The 17,176-nt window shown below is 51.8% G+C and overlaps 2 non-coding genes across 2 annotated transcripts; both read right to left on the bottom strand.

Moving 5' to 3' along the window:
- Positions 1 to 4,287: 4,287 nt before the first annotated feature.
- Positions 4,288 to 4,360, bottom strand: TRNAK-CUU (transfer RNA lysine (anticodon CUU)). The gene has a single exon. It is a non-coding gene; the product is annotated as a tRNA-Lys (tRNA).
- A 12,153-nt stretch (positions 4,361 to 16,513) lies between these two features.
- On the bottom strand, positions 16,514 to 16,586 carry TRNAK-CUU (transfer RNA lysine (anticodon CUU)). The gene has a single exon. It is a non-coding gene; the product is annotated as a tRNA-Lys (tRNA).
- Between the last annotated feature and the right edge of the window lie 590 nt (positions 16,587 to 17,176).

The following is a 17,176-nucleotide window of genomic DNA, read 5'->3' as shown; positions in this document are numbered from 1 at the left end:
CTCAGGATAGGAAAGGGCGCAGGAAAGGCTCGGCCTAGGACCGCTCCCAGCGGCGCCTCCCAGGGCGGGAAGTGCTGCGTTGTGTGGAGACCTGTGGGAATCGTGAGGCAAACTGCAGTATGTGTGTGTGTGTAGTTTTAAGCTTCAGCGAAATATCTGAAAAAGGTGAGAGTTTATGTTAAACCCGAAAATGGAGTAGCCTTTAAAAAGCATCACACCTAACTTGGGGCTCGAACCCACGACCCTGAGATTAAGAGTCTCATGCTCTACCGACTGAGCTAGCCGGGCTGCTGTGCCTATGACATTTCACACACCCTCTGTGTGTTCTTTGTGAGGAAGTAGTGTGTGGTTATCCCAGGAGGCCCCTTTGTTTCATTTTCTCTGCTGCTGACTCGACACAGGCACCTTTCTCTTTCTCCATCTCTCGCTCTACCCCAGTCTTATGTCCTCATCAGACTCTCTGGAGCTCACTCTGGTACATACATGCATCTGTCCTCTCAACCTGTCTCTGGGCACATACTTAAATGTCCAGTAGAGAACAGTGTGAACGCTCCCTGTTTCACGAGGTGGCAGTCAGCCTCCAGAGCCATGTTCCGAAGGCTGCCGGAATGGCTGAGCGGTGTAAAGCACCACATTCAAAAGCAGTATCTTCCCCAGTTCTGTGATCAAATCCTGCTGTCGACATAAAGTAGTTTTCATACCTACTTTAATCATAAAACCAGCGGGGATGAGACCGTAAAACTCCTCTTTTTGAAAGGATGGGGGTGGACAGGACGGACCGGAGCGGACTCCGAGCTCGCTGTAAGCACAGGTGGCTCAGGCTAGGAAAGGGCGCAGGAAAGGCTCGGCCTAGGACCGCTCCCAGCGGCGCCTCCCAGGGCGGGAAGTGCTGCGTTGTGTGGAGTCCTGTGGGAATCGTGAGGAAACTAAAGGATGTGTGTGCGTGTGTAGTTTTAAGCCTTAGCGAAATATCTGAAAAAGGTGAGAGTTAACGTTAAACCCGAAAATGGAGAAGCCTTTAAAAAGCATCACGCCCAACGTAGGGCTCGAACCCACGACCCTGAGATTAAGAATCTCATGCTCTACCGACTGAGCTAGCCGGGATGCTGTGCCTATGTCATTTCACACACCCTCTGTGTGTTCTTTGTGAGGAAGTAGTGTGTGGTTATCCCAGGAGGCCCCTTTGTTTCATTTTCTCTGCTGCTGACTCGACACAGGCACCTTTCTCTTTCTCCATCTCTCGCTCTACCCCAGTCTTATGTCCCCATCAGTCTCTCTGGAGCTCACTCTGGTACATACATGCATCTGTCCTCTCAACCTGTCTCTGGGCACATACTTAAATGTCCAGTAGAGAACAGTGTGAACGCTCCCTGTTTCGCGGGGTGGCAGTCAGCCTCCAGAGCTGTGCTCCGGAGGCTGCCGGAATGGCCGAGCGGTGTAAGGCGCCACATTCAAGAGCAGTATCTTCCCCAGTCCTGTGATCAGATCCCGCTGCCGACATAAAGTAGTTTTCATACCTACTTTAATCATAACACCAGCAGGGATGAGACATTAAACTCCTCTTTTTGAAAGGATGGGGGGGGACAGGATGGACCGGAGCGGACTCCGAGTTCGCTGTAAGCACGGGCGGCTCAGGCTAGGAAAGGGCGCAGGAAAGGCTCGGCCTAGGACCGCTCCCAGCGGCGCCTCCCAGGGCAGGAAGTGCTGCGTTGTGTGGAGTCCTGTGGGAATCGTGAGGCAAACTGCAGGATGTGTGTTTGCGTATTTTTAAGCCTCAGCAAAATATCTGAAAAAGGTGAGAGTTAATGTTAAACCCGAAAAGGGAGAAGCCTTTAAAAAGCATCACGCCCAACGTGGGGCTCGAACCCACGACCCTGAGATTAAGAGTCTCATGCTCTACCGACTGAGCTAGCCTGGATGCTGTGCCTATGACATTTCACACACCCTCTGTGTGTTCTTTGTGAGGAAGTAGTGTGTGGTTATCCCAGGAGGCCCCTTTGTTTCATTTTCTCTGCTGCTGACTCGACACAGGCACCTTTCTCTTTCTCCATCTCTCGCTCTACCCCAGTCTTATGTCCCCATCAGTCTCTCTGGAGCTCACTCTGGTACATACATGCATCTGTCCTCTCAACCTGTCTCTGGGAACATACTTAAATGTCCAGTAGAGAACAGTGTGAACGCTCCCTGTTTCGCGGGGTGGCAGTCAGCCTCCAGAGCTGTGCTCCGGAGGCTGCCGGAATGGCCGAGCCATGTAAGGCGCCACATTCAAGAGCAGTATCTTCCCCAGTCCTGTGATCAAATCCTGCTGTCGACATAAAGTAGTTTTCATACCTACTTTAATCATAAAACCAGCGGGGATGAGACCGTAAAACTCCTCTTTTTGAAAGGATGGGGGTGGACAGGACGGACCGGAGCGTACTCCGAGCTCACTGTAAGCACAGGTGGCTCAGGCTAGGAAAGGGCGCAGGAAAGGTTCGGCCTAGGACCGCTCCCAGCGGCGCCTCCCAGGGCGGGAAGTGCTGCGTTGTGTGGAGTCCTGTGGGAATCGTGAGGCAAACTGCAGGATGTGTGTGTGTGTAGTTTTAAGCCTCAGCGAAATATCTGAAAAAAGTGAGAGTTAATGTTAAACCCGAAAATGGAGAAGCCTTTAAAAAGCATCACGCCCAACGTAGGGCTCAAACCCACGACCCTGAGATTAAGAGTCTCATTCTCTACCGACTGAGCTAGCCAGGCTGCTGTGCCCATGTCATTTCACACACCCTCTGTGTGTTCTTTGTGAGGAAGTAGTGTGTGGTTATCCAAGGAGGCCCCTTTGTTTCATTTTCTCTGCTGCTGACTCGACACAGGCACCTTTCTCTTTCTCCATCTCTCGCTCTACCCCAGTCTTATGTCCCCATCAGTCTCTCTGGAGCTCACTCTGGTACATACATGCATCTGTCCTCTCAACCTGTCTCTTGGCACATACTTAAATGTCCAGTAGAGAACAGTGTGAACTCTCCCTGTTTCGCAAGGTGGCAGTCAGCCTCCAGAGCCATGTTCCTGAGGCTGCCGGAATGGCCGAGTGGTGTAAGGTGCCACATTCAAGAGCAGTATCTTCCCCAGTCCCGTGATCAAATCCCGCTGCTGACATAAAGTAGTTTTCATACCTACTTTAATCATAACACCAGCGGAGATGAGACCTTAAACTCCTCTTTTTGAAAGGATGGGGGGGACAGGACGGGCCGGAGCGGACTCCGAGCTCGCTGTAAGCACGGGCGGCTCAGGCTAGGAAAGGGCGCAGGAAAGGCTCGGCCTAGGATCACTCCCAGCGGCGCCTCCCAGGGCGGGAAGTGCTGCGTTGTGTGGAGTCCTGTGGGAATCGTGAGGCAAACTGCAGGATGTGTGTGTGTGTAGTTTTAAGCCTCAGCGAAATATCTGAAAAAGGTGAGAGTTAATGTTAAACCCGAAAATGGAGAAGTCTTTAAAAAGAATCACACCCAACGTGGGGCTCGAACCCACGACCCTGGGATTAAGAGTCTCATGCTCTTCCGACTGAGCTAGCCGGGCTGTTGTTCCTATATCATTTCACACACCCTCTGTGTGTTCTTTGTGAGGAAGTAGTGTGTGGTTATCCCAGGAGGCCCCTTTGTTTCATTTTCTCTGCTGCTGACTCGACACAGGTACCTTTCTCTTTCTCCATCTCTCGCTCTACCCCAGTCTTATGTCCCCATCAGTCTCTCTGGAGCTCACTCTGGTACATACATGCATCTGTCCTCTCAACCTGTCTCTAGGCACATACTTAAATGTCCAGAAGAGAACAGTGTGAACTCTCCCTGTTTCGCGAGGTGGCAGTCAGCCTCCAGAGCCGTGTTCAGAAGGCTGCCGGAATGGCCGAGCGCTGTAAGGTGCCACATTCCAAAGCAGTATCTTCCCCAGTCCTGTGATCAGATCCCGCTGCCGACATAAAGTAGTTTTCATACCTACTTTAATCATAACACCAGCAAGGATGAGACATTAAACTCCTCTTTTTGAAAGGATGGGGGGGGACAGGACGGACCGCAGCGGACTCCGAGTTCGCTGTAAGCACGGGCGGCTCAGGCTAGGAAAGGGCGCAGGAAAGGCTCGGCCTAGGACCGCTCCCAGCGGCGCCTCCCAGGGCGGGAAGTGCTGCGTTGTGTGGAGTCCTGTGGGAATCGTGAGGCAAACTGCAGGATGTGTGTGTGTGTAGTTTTAAGCTTCAGCGAAATATCTGAAAAAGGTGAGAGTTTATGTTAAACCCGAAAATGGAGTAGCCTTTAAAAAGCATCACACCCAACGTGGGGCTCGAACCCACGACCCTGAGATTAAGAGTCTCATGCTCTACCGACTGAGCTAGCCGGGCTGCTGTGCCTATGACATTTCACACACCCTCTGTGTGTTCTTTGTGAGGAAGTAGTGTGTGGTTATCCAAGGAGGCCCCTTTGTTTCATTTTCTCTGCTGCTGACTCGACACAGGCACCTTTCTCTTTCTCCATCTCTCGCTCTACCCCAGTCTTATGTCCCCATCAGTCTCTCTGGAGCTCACTCTGGTACATACATGCATCTGTCCTCTCAACCTGTCTCTGGGCACATACTTAAATGTCCAGTAGAGAACAGTGTGAACGCTCCCTGTTTCGCGGGGTGGCAGTCAGCCTCCAGAGCTGTGCTCCGGAGGCTGCCGGAATGGCCGAGCGGTGTAAGGCGCCACATTCAAGAGCAGTATCTTCCCCAGTCCTGTGATCATATCCCGCTGCCGACATAAAGTAGTTTTCATACCTACTTTAATCATAACACCAGCAGGGATGAGACATTAAACTCCTCTTTTTGAAAGGATGGGGGGGGACAGGACGGACCGGAGCTGACTCCGAGTTCGCTGTAAGCACGGGCGGCTCAGGCTAGGAAAGGGCGCAGGAAAGGCTCGGCCTAGGACCGCTCCCAGCGGCGCCTCCCAGGGCGGGAAGTGCTGCGTTGTGTGGAGTCCTGTGGGAATCGTAAGGCAAACTGCAGGATGTGTGTGTGTGTAGTTTTAAGCTTCAGCGAAATATCTGAAAAAGGTGAGAGTTTATGTTAAACCCAAAAATGGAGTAGCCTTTAAAAAGCATCACACCCAACGTAGGGCTCGAACCCTCGACCCTGAGATTAAGAGTCTCATGCTCTACCGACTGAGCTAGCCGGGCTGCTGTGCCTATGACATTTCACACACCCTCTGTGTGTTCTTTGTGTGTTCTTTGTGAGGAAGTAGTGTGTGGTTATCCCAGGAGGCCCCTTTGTTTCATTTTCTCTGCTGCTGACTCGACACAGGCACCTTTCTCTTTCTCCATCTCTCGCTCTACCCCAGTCTTATGTCCTCATCAGACTCTCTGGAGCTCACTCTGGTACATACATGCATCTGTCCTCTCAACCTGTCTCTGGGCACATACTTAAATGTCCAGTAGAGAACAGTGTGAACTCTCCCTGTTTCGCGAGGTGGCAGTCAGCCTCCAGAGCCGTGTTCCGGAGGCTGCCGGAATGGCTGAGCGGTGTAAGGCATCACATTCAAGAGCAGTATCTTCCCCAGTCCTGTGATCAAATCCTGCTGTAGACATAAAGTAGTTTTCATACCTACTTTAATCATAAAACCAGCGGGGATATGACCGTAAAACTCCTCTTTTTGAAAGGATGGGGGTGGACAGGACGGACCGGAGCAGACTCCGAGCTCGCTGTAAGCACAGGTGGCTCAGGCTAGGAAAGGGCGCAGGAAAGGCTCGGCCTAGGACCGCTCCCAGCGGCGCCTCCCAGGGCGGGAAGGGCTGCGTTGTGTGGAGTCCTGTGGGAATCGTGAGGAAACTGCAGGATGTGTGTGTGTGTGTGTAGTTTTAAGCCTTAGCGAAATATCTGAAAAAGGTGAGAGTTAATGTTAAACCCGAAAATGGAGAAGCCTTTAAAAAGCATCACGCCCAATGTGGAGCTCGAACCCACGACCCTGAGATTAAGAGTCTCATGCTCTACCGACTGAGCTAGCCAGGCTGCTGTGCCTATGTCATTTCACACACCCTCTGTGTGTTCTTTGTGAGGAAGTAGTGTGTGGTTATCCAAGGAGGCCCCTTTGTTTCATTTTCTCTGCTGCTGACTCGGCACAGGCACCTTTCTCTTTCTCCATCTCTCGCTCTACCCCATTCTTATGTCCCCATCAGTCTCTCTGGAGCTCACTCTGGTACATACATGCATCTGTCCTCTCAACCTGTCTCTTGGCACATACTTAAATGTCCAGTAGAGAACAGTGTGAACTCTCCCTGTTTGGCGAGGTGGCAGTCAGCCTCCAGAGCCATGTTCCGGAGACTGCCGGAATGGCCGAGTGGTGTAAGGTGCCACATTCAAGAGCAGTATCTTCCCCAGTCCCGTGATCAAATCCCGCTGCTGACATAAAGTAGTTTTCATACCTACTTTAATCATAACACCAGCGGAGATGAGACCTTAAACTCCTCTTTTTGAAAGGATGGGGGGGACAGGACGGACCGGAGCGGACTCCGAGCTCGCTGTAAGCACGGGCGGCTCAGGCTAGGAAAGGGCGCAGGAAAGGCTCGGCCTAGGACCACTCCCAGCGGCGCCTCCCAGGGCGGGAAGTGCTGCGTTGTGTGGAGTCCTGTGGGAATCGTGAGGCAAACTGCAGGATGCTTGTGTGTGTAGTTTTAAGCCTCAGCGAAATATCTGAAAAAGGTGAGAGTTAATGTTAAACCCAAAAAAGGAGAAGCCTTTAAAAAGCATCACGCCCAACATGGGGCTCAAACCCACAACCCTGAGATTAAGAGTCTCATGCACTACCCACTGAGCTAGCCAGGCTGCTGTGACTGTATCATTTCACACACCCTCTGAGTGTTCTTTGTGAGGAAGTAGTGTGTGGTTATCCCAGGAGGCCCCTTTGTTTCATTTTCTCTGCTGCTGACTCGACACAGGCACCTTTCTCTTTCTCCATCTGTCGCTCTACCCCAGTCTTATGTCCCCATCAGTCTCTCTGGAGCTCACTCTGGTATATACATGCATCTGTCCTCTCAACCTGTCTCTGGGCACATACTTAAATGTCCAGTAGAGAAGATTGTGAACTCTCCCTGTTTCGCGAGGTGGCAGTCAGCCTCCAGAGCTGTGTTCCGGAGGCTGCCGGAATGGCCGAGCGGTGTAAGGTGCCACATTCAAGAGCAGTATCTTCCCCAGTCCTGTGATCAAATACCGCTGCAGACATAAAGTAGTTTTCATACCTACCTTAATCATAACACCAGCGGGGATGAGACCTTAAACTCCTCATTTTGACAGGATGGGGGGGAACAGAACGGACCGGAGCGGACTCTGAGCTCGCTGTAAGCACGGGCGGCTCAGGCTAGGAAAGGCTCGGCCTAGGACCGCTCCCAGTGGCGCCTCCCAGGGCGGGAAGTGCTGCGTTGTGTGGAGTCCTGTGGGAATCGTGAGGCAAACTGCAGGATGTGTGTGTGTGTAGTTTTCAGCCTCAGCGAAATATCTGAAAAAGGTGAGAGTTAATGTTAAACCCGAAAATGGAGAAGCCTTTAAAAAGCATCACGCCCAACGTGGGGCTCTAACCCACGACCCTGAGATTAAGAGTCTCATGCTCTACCGACTGAGCTAGCCAGGCTGCTGTGCCTATGTCATTTCACACACCCTCTGTGTGTTCTTTGTGAGGAAGTAGTGTGTGGTTATCCCAGGAGGCCCCTTTGTTTCATTATCTCTGCTGCTGACTCGACACAGGCACCTTTCTCTTTCTCCATCTCTCGCTCTACCCCAGTCTTATGTCCCCATCAGTCTTTCTGGAGCTCACTCTGGTACATACATGCATCTGTTCTTTCAACCTGTCTCTGGGCACATACTTAAATGTCCAGTAGAGAACAGTGTGAACTCTCACTGTTTCGCAAGATGGCAGTCAGCCTCCAGAGCCGTGATCTTCAGGCTGCCGGAATGGCCGAGTGGTGTAAGGTGCCACATTCAAGAGCAGTATCTTCCCCAGTCCTGTGATCTAATCCTGCTGCTGACATAAAGTAGTTTTCATACCTACTTTAATCATAACACCAGCAGGGAAGAGACTTTAAATTCCTCTTTTTGAAAGGATGGGGGGGGACAGGATGGATCGGAGCGGACTCCGAGCTCGCTGTAAGCACGGGCGGCTCAGGCTAGGAAAGGGCGCAGGAAAGGCTCGGCCTAGAACCGCTCCCAGCAGCGCCTCCCAGGGCGGTAAGTGCTGCGTTGTGTGGAGTCCTGTGGGAATCGTGAGGCAAACTGCAGGATGTGTGTTTGTGTATTTTTAAGCCTCAGCAAAATATCTGAAAAAGGTGAGAGTTAATGTTAAACCCGAAAAGGGAGAAGCCTTTAAAAAGCATCACGCCCAACGTGGGGCTCGAACCCACGACCCTGAGATTAAGAGTCTCATGCTCTTCCGACGGAGCTAGCCAGGCTGCTGTGCATATGACATTTCACACACCCTCTGTGTGTTCTTTGTGAGGAAGTAGTGTGTGGTTATCCAAGGAGGCCCCTTTGTTTCCTTTTCTCTGCTGCTGACTCGACACAGGCACCTTTCTCTTTCTCCATCTCTCGCTCTACCCCAGTCTTATGTCCCCATCAGTCTCTCTGGAGCTCACTCTGGTACATACATGCATCTGTACTCTCAACCTGTCTCTGGGAACATACTTAAATGTCCAGTAGAGAACAGTGTGAACTCTCCCTGTTTCGCGAGGTGGCAGTCAGCCTCCAGAGCCATGTTCCGGAGGCTGCCGGAATGGCCGAGCGGTGTAAGGTGCACATTCAAGAGCAGTATCTTCCCCAGTCCCGTGATCAAATCCCACTGCCTGCCAAGTAGTTTTCATACCTACTTTAATCATAACACCACCGGGGATGAGACTTTAAACTCCTCTTTTTGAAAGGATGGGAAGGGGGGGGGGACAGGACGGACAGGAGCGGTGTCCGAGCTCGCTGTAAGCACGGGCGGCTCAGGCTAGGAAAGGGAGCAGGAAAGGCTCGGCCATGACCACTCCCAGCGGTGCCTCCCAGGGCGGGAAGTGCTGCGTTGTGTGGAGTCCTGTGGGAATCGTGAGGCAAACTGCAGGATGTGTGTGTGTGTAGTTTTAAGCCACAGCGAAATATCTGAAAAAGGTTAGAGTTAATGTTAAACCCCAAAATGGAGAAGCCTTTAAAAAGCACCACACCCAACGTGGGGCTCGAAACCACAACCCTGAGATTAAGAGTCTCATGCTCTACCAACTGAGCTAGCCAGGATGCTGTGACTTTGTTATTTCACACACCCTCTGTGTGTTCTTTGTGAGGAAGTAGTGTGTCGTTATCCCAGGAGGCCCCTTTGTTTCATTTTCTCTGCTGCTGACTCGACACAGGCACCTTTCTCTTTCTCCATCTCTCGCTCTACCCCAGTCTTATGTCCCCATCAGTCTCTCTGGAGCTCACTCTGGTACATACATGCATCTGTCCTCTCAACCTGTCTCTGGGCACATACTTAAATGTCCAGTAGAGAACAGTGTGAACGCTCCCTGTTTCACGAGGTGGCAGTCAGCCTCCAGAGCTATGTTCTGGAGGCTGCCGGAATGGCCGAGCGGTGTAAGGTGCCACATTCAAGAGCAGTATCTTTCCCAGTCCCGTGATCAAATCCCGCTGCCGACATAAAGTAGTTTTCATACCTACTTTAATCATAACACCAGCGAGGATGAGACCTTAAACTCCTCTTTTTGAAAGGATGGGGGGGACAGGACGGACCGGAGCGGTCTCCAAGCTCGCTGTAAGCACAGGCGGCTCAGGCTAGGAAAGGGCGCAGGAAAGGCTCGGCCTAGGACCATTCCCAGCGGCGCCTCCCAGGGCGGGAAGTGCTGCGTTGTGTGGAGTCCTATGGGAATCGTGAGGCAAACTGCAGGATGCTTGTGTGTGTAGTTTTAAGCCTCAGCGAAATATCTGAAAAAGGTGAGAGTTAATGTTAAACCCGAAAAAGGAGAAGCCTTTAAAAAGCATCACGCCCAACATGGGGCTCGAACCCACAACCCTGAGATTAAGAGTCTCATGCACTACCCACTGCGCTAGCCGGACTGCTGTGCCTATGTCATTTCACACACCCTCTGTGTGTTCTTTGTGAGGAAGTAGTGTGTGGTTATCCCAGGAGGCCCCTTTGTTTCATTTTTTCTGCTGCTGACTCGACACAGGCACCTTTCTCTTTCTCCATCTCTCGCTCTACCCCAGTCTTATGTCCCCATCAGTCTCTCTGGAGCTCAATCTGGTACATACATGCATCTGTCCTCTCAACCTGTCTCTGGGCACATACTTAAATGTCCAGTAGAGAACAGTGTGAACTCTCCCTGTTTCGCGAGGTGGCAGTCAGCCTCCAAAGCCGTGTTCGGGAGGCTGCCGAATGGCCGAGCGGTGTAAGGTGCCACATTCAAGAGCAGTATCTTCCCCAGTCTTGTGATCAAATCCCGCTGTCGACATAAAGTAGTTTTCATACCTACTTTAATCATAACACCAGCGGGTATGAGACCTTAAACTCCTCTTTTTGAAAGGATGGGGGGGGGACAGGACGGAGCGGAGCGGACTCCGAGCTCGCTGTAAGCACGGGCGGCTCAGGCTAGGAAAGGGCGCAGGAAAGGCTCGGCCTAGGACCGCTCCCAGCGGCGCCTCCCTGGGCAGGAAGTGCTGCGTTGTGTGGAGTCCTTTGTGAATCGTGAGGTAAACTGCAGGATGTGTGTGTGTGTAGTTTTAAGCCTCAGCGAAATATCTGAAAAAGGTGAGAGTTAATGTTAAACCCGAAAATGGAGAAGCCTTTAAAAAGGCATCACGCCCAACTTGGGGCTCAAACCCACGACCCTGAGATTAAGAGTCTCATACTCTACCGACTGAGCTAGCCGGGCTGCTGTGCCTATGTCATTTCACACACCCTCTGTGTGTTCTTTGTGAGGAAGTAGTGTGTGGTTATCCCAGGAGTCCCCTTTGTTTCATTTTCTCTGCTGCTGACTCGACACAGGCACCTTTCTCTTTCTCCATCTCTCGCTCTACCCCAGTCTTATGTCCCCATCAGTCTCTCTGGAGCTCACTCTGGTACATACATGCATCTGTCCTCTCAACCTGTCTCTTGGCACATACTTAAATGTCCAGTAGAGAACAGTGTGAACTCTCCCTGTTTCGCAAGGTGGCAATCAGCCTCCAGAGCCATGTTCCTGAGGCTGCCGGAATGGCCGAGTGGTGTAAGGTGCCACATTCAAGAGCAGTATCTTCCCCAGTCCTGTGATCAAATCCCGCTGCTGACATAAAGTAGTTTTCATACCTACTTTAATCATAACACCAGCGGAGATGAGACCTTAAACTCCTCTTTTTGAAAGGATGGGGGGGACAGGACGGACCGGAGCGGACTCCGAGCTCGCTGTAAGCACGGGCGGCTCAGGCTAGGAAAGGGCGCAGGAAATGTTCGGCCTAGGATCACTCCCAGCGGCGCCTCCCAGGGTGGGAAGTGCTGCGTTGTGTGGAGTCCTGTGGGAATCGTGAGGCAAACTGCAGGATGTGTGTGTGTGTAGTTTTAAGCCTCAGCGAAATATCTGAAAAAGGTGAGAGTTAATGTTAAACCCGAAAATGGAGAAGCCTTTAAAAAGCATCACACCCAACGTGGGGCTCGAACCCACGACCCTGAGATTAAGAGTCTCATGCTCTACCGACTGAGCTAGCCGGCCTGTTGTTCCTATATCATTTCACACACCCTCTGTGTGTTCTTTGTGAGGAAGTAGTGTGTGGTTATCCCAGGAGGCCCCTTTGTTTCATTTTCTCTGCTGCTGACTCGACACAGGCACCTTTCTCTTTCTCCATCTCTCGCTCTACCCCAGTCTTATGTCCCCATCAGTCTCTCTGGAGCTCACTCTCGTACATACATGCATCTGTCCTCTCAACCTGTCTCTGGGCACATACTTAAATGTCCAGTAGAGAACAGTGTGAACTCTCCCTGTTTCGCGAGGGGGCAGTCAGCCTCCAGAGCCGTGTTCCGGAGGCTGCCGGAATCGCCGAGCGGTGTAAGGCGCCACATTCAAGAGCAGTATCTTCCCCAGTCCCGTAATTAAATCCCTCTGCCGACATAAAGTAGTTTTCATACCTACTTTAATCATAACACCAGCGGGGATGAGACCTTAAACTCCTCGTTTTGAAAGGATGGGGGGGGACAGGACGGACCGGAGCGGACTCCGAGCTCGCTGTAAGCACGGGCGGCTCAGGCTAGGAAAGGGCGCAGGAAAGGCTTGGCCTAGGACCGCTCCCAGCGGCGCCTCCCAGGGCGGGAAGTGCTGCGTTGTGTGGAGTCCTGTGGGAATCGTGAGGCAAACTGCAGGATGTGTGTGTGCGTGTGTGTAGTTTTAAGTCTCAGCGAAATATCTGAAAAAGGTGAGAGTTAATGTTAAACCCGAAAATGGAGAAGCCTTTAAAAAGCAACGCACCCAACGTGGGCTCAAACCCACCACCCTGAGATTAAGAGTCTCATGCTCTACCGACTGAGCTAGCCGGGCTACTGTGTCCATGTCATTTCACACACTCTCTGTGTGTTCTTTGTGAGGAAGTAGTGTGTGGTTATCCCAGGAGGCCCCTTTGTTTCATTTTCTCTGCTGCTGACTCGACACAGGCACCTTTCTCTTTCTCCATCTCTCGCTCTACCCCAGTCTTATGTCCTCATCAGACTCTCTGGAGCTCACTCTGGTACATACATGCATCTGTCCTCTCAACCTGTCTCTGGGCACATACTTAAATGTCCAGTAGAGAACAGTGTGAACTCTCCCTGTTTCGCGAGATGGCTGTCAGCCTCTAGAGCCGTGTTCCAGAGGCTGCCGGAATGGCTGAGCGGTGTAAGGTGCCACATTCAAGAGCAGTATCTTCCCTAGTCCTGTGATCAAATCCTGCTGTCGACATAAAGTAGTTTTCATACCTACTTTAATCATAAAACCAGCGGGGATATGACCGTAAAACTCCTCTTTTTGAAAGGATGGGGGTGGACAGGACGGACCGGAGCGGACTCCGAGCTCGCTGTAAGCACGGGCGGCTCAGGCTAGGAAAGGGAGCAGGAAAGGCTCGGCCTAGGACCGCTCCCAGCGGCGCCTCCCAGGGCGGGAAGTGCTGCGTTGTGTGGAGTCCTGTGGGAATCGTGAGGCAAACTGCAGGATGTGTGTGTGTGTGTAGTTTTAAGCCTTAGCGAAATATCTGAAAAAGGTGAGAGTTAATGTTAAACCCGAAAATGGAGAAGCCTTTAAAAAGCATCACGCCCAACGTAGGGCTTGAACCCACGACCCTGAGATTAAGAGTTTCATGCTGTACCGACTGAGCTAGCCAGGCTGCTGTTCCTATGTCATTTCACACACCCTCTGTGTGTTCTTTGTGAGGAAGTAGTGTGTGGTTATCCCAGGAGGCCCCTTTGTTTCATTTTCTCTGCTGCTGACTCGACACAGGCACCTTTCTCTTTCTCCATCTCTCGCTCTACCCCAGTCTTATGTCCCCATCAGTCTCTTTGGAGCTCACTCTGGTACATACATGCATCTGTACTCTCAACCTGTCTCTGGGCACATACTTAAATGTCCAGTAGAGAACAGTGTGAACTCTCCCTGTTTCGCGAGGTGGCAGTCAGCCTCCAGAGCCATGTTCCGGAGGCTGCCGGAATGGCCGAGCGGTGTAAGGTGCACATTCAAGAGCAGTATCTTCCCCAGTCCCGTGATCAAATCCCACTGCCTGCCAAGTAGTTTTCATACCTACTTTAATCATAACACCAGCGGGGATGAGACTTTAAACTCCTCTTTTTGAAAGGATGGGAAGGGGGGGGGGGACAGGACGGACAGGAGCGGTGTCCGAGCTCGCTGTAAGCACGGGCGGCTCAGGCTAGGAAAGGGAGCAGGAAAGGCTCGGCCATGACCACTCCCAGCGGTGCCTCCCAGGGCGGGAAGTGCTGCGTTGTGTGGAGTCCTGTGGGAATCGTGAGGCAAACTGCAGGATGTGTGTGTGTGTAGTTTTAAGCCACAGCGAAATATCTGAAAAAGGTTAGAGTTAATGTTAAACCCCAAAATGGAGAAGCCTTTAAAAAGCATCACACCCAACGTGGGGCTCGAACCCACAACCCTGAGATTAAGAGTCTCATGCTCTACCAACTGAGCTAGCCGGGCTGCTGTGCCTTTGTTATTTCACACACCCTCTGTGTGTTCTTTGTGAGGAAGTAGTGTGTGGTTATCCCAGGAGGCCCCTTTGTTTCATTTTCTCTGCTGCTGACTCGACACAGGCACCTTTCTCTTTCTCCATCTCTCGCTCTACCCCAGTCTTATGTCCCCATCAGTCTCTCTGGAGCTCACTCTGGTACATACATGCATCTGTCCTCTCAACCTGTCTCTGGGCACATACTTAAATGTCCAGTAGAGAACAGTGTGAACGCTCCCTGTTTCACGAGGTGGCAGTCAGCCTCCAGAGGCATGTTCTGGAGGCTGCTGGAATGGCCGAGCGGTGTAAGGTGCCACATTCAAGAGCAGTATCTTTCCCAGTCCCGTGATCAAATCCCGCTGCCGACATAAAGTAGTTTTCATACCTACTTTAATCATAACACCAGCGAGGATGAGACCTTAAACTCCTCTTTTTGAAAGGATGGGGGGGACAGGACGGACCGGAGCGGTCTCCAAGCTCGCTGTAAGCACAGGCGGCTCAGGCTAGGAAAGGGCGCAGGAAAGGCTCGGCCTAGGACCATTCCCAGCGGCGCCTCCCAGGGCGGGAAGTGCTGCGTTGTGTGGAGTCCTATGGGAATCGTGAGGCAAACTGCAGGATGCTTGTGTGTGTAGTTTTAAGCCACAGCAAAATATCTGAAAAAGGTGAGAGTTAATGTTAAACCCGAAAAAGGAGAAGCCTTTAAAAAGCATCACGCCCAACATGGGGCTCGAACCCACAACCCTGAGATTAAGAGTCTCATGCACTACCCACTGCGCTAGCCGGACTGCTGTGCCTATGTCATTTCACACACCCTCTGTGTGTTCTTTGTGAGGAAGTAGTGTGTGGTTATCCCAGGAGGCCCCTTTGTTTCATTTTTTCTGCTGCTGACTCGACACAGGCACCTTTCTCTTTCTCCATCTCTCGCTCTACCCCAGTCTTATGTCCCCATCTGTCTCTCTGGAGCTCAATCTGGTACATACATGCATCTGTCCTCTCAACCTGTCTCTGGGCACATACTTAAATGTCCAGTAGAGAACAGTGTGAACTCTCCCTGTTTCGCGAGGTGGCAGTCAGCCTCCAGAGCCGTGTTCGGGAGGCTGCCGAATGGCCGAGCGGTGTTAGGCGCCACATTCAAGAGCAGTATCTTCCCCAGTCTTGTGATCAAATCCCGCTGTTGACATAAAGTAGTTTTCATACCTACTTTAATCATAAAACCAGCGGGGATATGACCGTAAAACTCCTCTTTTTGAAAGGATGGGGGTGGACAGGACGGACCGGAGCAGACTCCGAGCTCGCTGTAAGCACAGGTGGCTCAGGCTAGGAAAGGGCGCAGGAAAGGCTCGGCCTAGGACCGCTCCCAGCGGCGCCTCCCAGGGCGGGAAGTGCTGCGTTGTGTGGAGTCCTGTGGGAATCGTGAGGAAACTGCAGGATGTGTGTGTGTGTGTAGTTTTAAGCCTTAGCGAAATATCTGAAAAAGGTGAGAGTAAATGTTAAACCCGAAAATGGAGAAGCCTTTAAAAAGCATCACGCCCAACGTAGGGCTCGAACCCTCGACCCTGAGATTAAGAGTCTCATGCTCTACCGACTGAGCTAGCCGGGATGCTGTGCCTATGTCATTTCACACACCCTCTGTGTGTTCTTTGTGAGGAAGTAGTGTGTGGTTATCCCAGGAGGCCCCTTTGTTTCATTTTCTCTGCTGCTGACTCGACACAGGCACCTTTCTCTTTCTCCATCTCTCGCTCTACCCCAGTCTTATGTCCTCATCAGACTCTCTGGAGCTCACTCTGGTACATACATGCATCTGTCCTCTCAACCTGTCTCTGGGCACATACTTAAATGTCCAGTAGAGAACAGTGTGAACTCTCCCTGTTTCGCGAGGTGGCAGTCAGCCTCCAGAGCAGTGTTCCGGAGGCTGCCGGAATGGCTGAGCGGTGTAAGGCACCACATTCAAGAGCAGTATCTTCCCCAGTCCTGTGATCTAATCCTGCTGCTGACATAAAGTAGTTTTCATACCTACTTTAATCATAACACCAGCAGGGAAGAGACTTTAAATTCCTCTTTTTGAAAGGATGGGGGGGGACAGGATGGATCGGAGCGGACTCCGAGCTCGCTGTAAGCACGGGCGGCTCAGGCTAGGAAAGGGCGCAGGAAATGCTCGGCCTAGAACCGCTCCCAGCGGCGCCTCCCAGGGCAGGAAGTGCTGCGTTGTGTGGAGTCCTGTGGGAATCGTGAGGCAAACTGCAGGATGTGTGTTTGTGTATTTTTAAGCCTTAGCAAAATATCTGAAAAAGGTGAGAGTTAATGTTAAACCCGAAAAGGGAGAAGCCTTTAAAAAGCATCACGCCCAACGTGGGGCTCGAACCCACAACCCTGAGATTAAGAGTCTCATGCTCTACCGACTGAGCTAGCCGGGCTGCTGTGCCTATGACATTTCACACACCCTCTGTGTGTTCTTTGTGAGGAAGTAGTGTGTGGTTATCCCAGGAGGCCCCTTTGTTTCATTTTCTCTGCTGCTGACTCGACACAGGCACCTTTCTCTTTCTCCATCTCTCGCTCTACCCCAGTCTTATGTCCCCATCTGTCTCTCTGGAGCTCACTCTGGTACATACATGCATCTGTCCTCTCAACCTGTCTCTGGGCACATACTTAAATGTCCAGTAGAGAACAGTGTGAACGCTCCCTGTTTCGCGGGGTGGCAGTCAGCCTCCAGAGCTGTGCTCCGGAGGCTGCCGGAATGGCCGAGCGGTGTAAGGCGCCACATTCAAGAGCAGTATGTTCCCCAGTCCTGTGATCAAATCCTGCTGTCGACATAAAGTAGTTTTCATACCTACTTTAATCATAAAACCAGCGGGGATGAGACCGTAAAACTCCTCTTTTTGAAAGGATGGGGGTGGACAGGACGGACCGGAGCGTACTCCGAGCTCGCTGTAAGCACAGGTGGCTCAGGCTAGGAAAGGGCGCAGGAAAGGCTCGGCCTAGGACCGCTCCCAGCGGCGCCTCCCAG

Source organism: Pleurodeles waltl, chromosome 6 (assembly GCF_031143425.1).
Source record: "Pleurodeles waltl isolate 20211129_DDA chromosome 6, aPleWal1.hap1.20221129, whole genome shotgun sequence".
In the NCBI taxonomy this organism is placed as follows: Eukaryota; Metazoa; Chordata; class Amphibia; order Caudata; family Salamandridae; genus Pleurodeles; species Pleurodeles waltl.
This window is presented reverse-complemented; position numbering and strand designations above follow the sequence as displayed.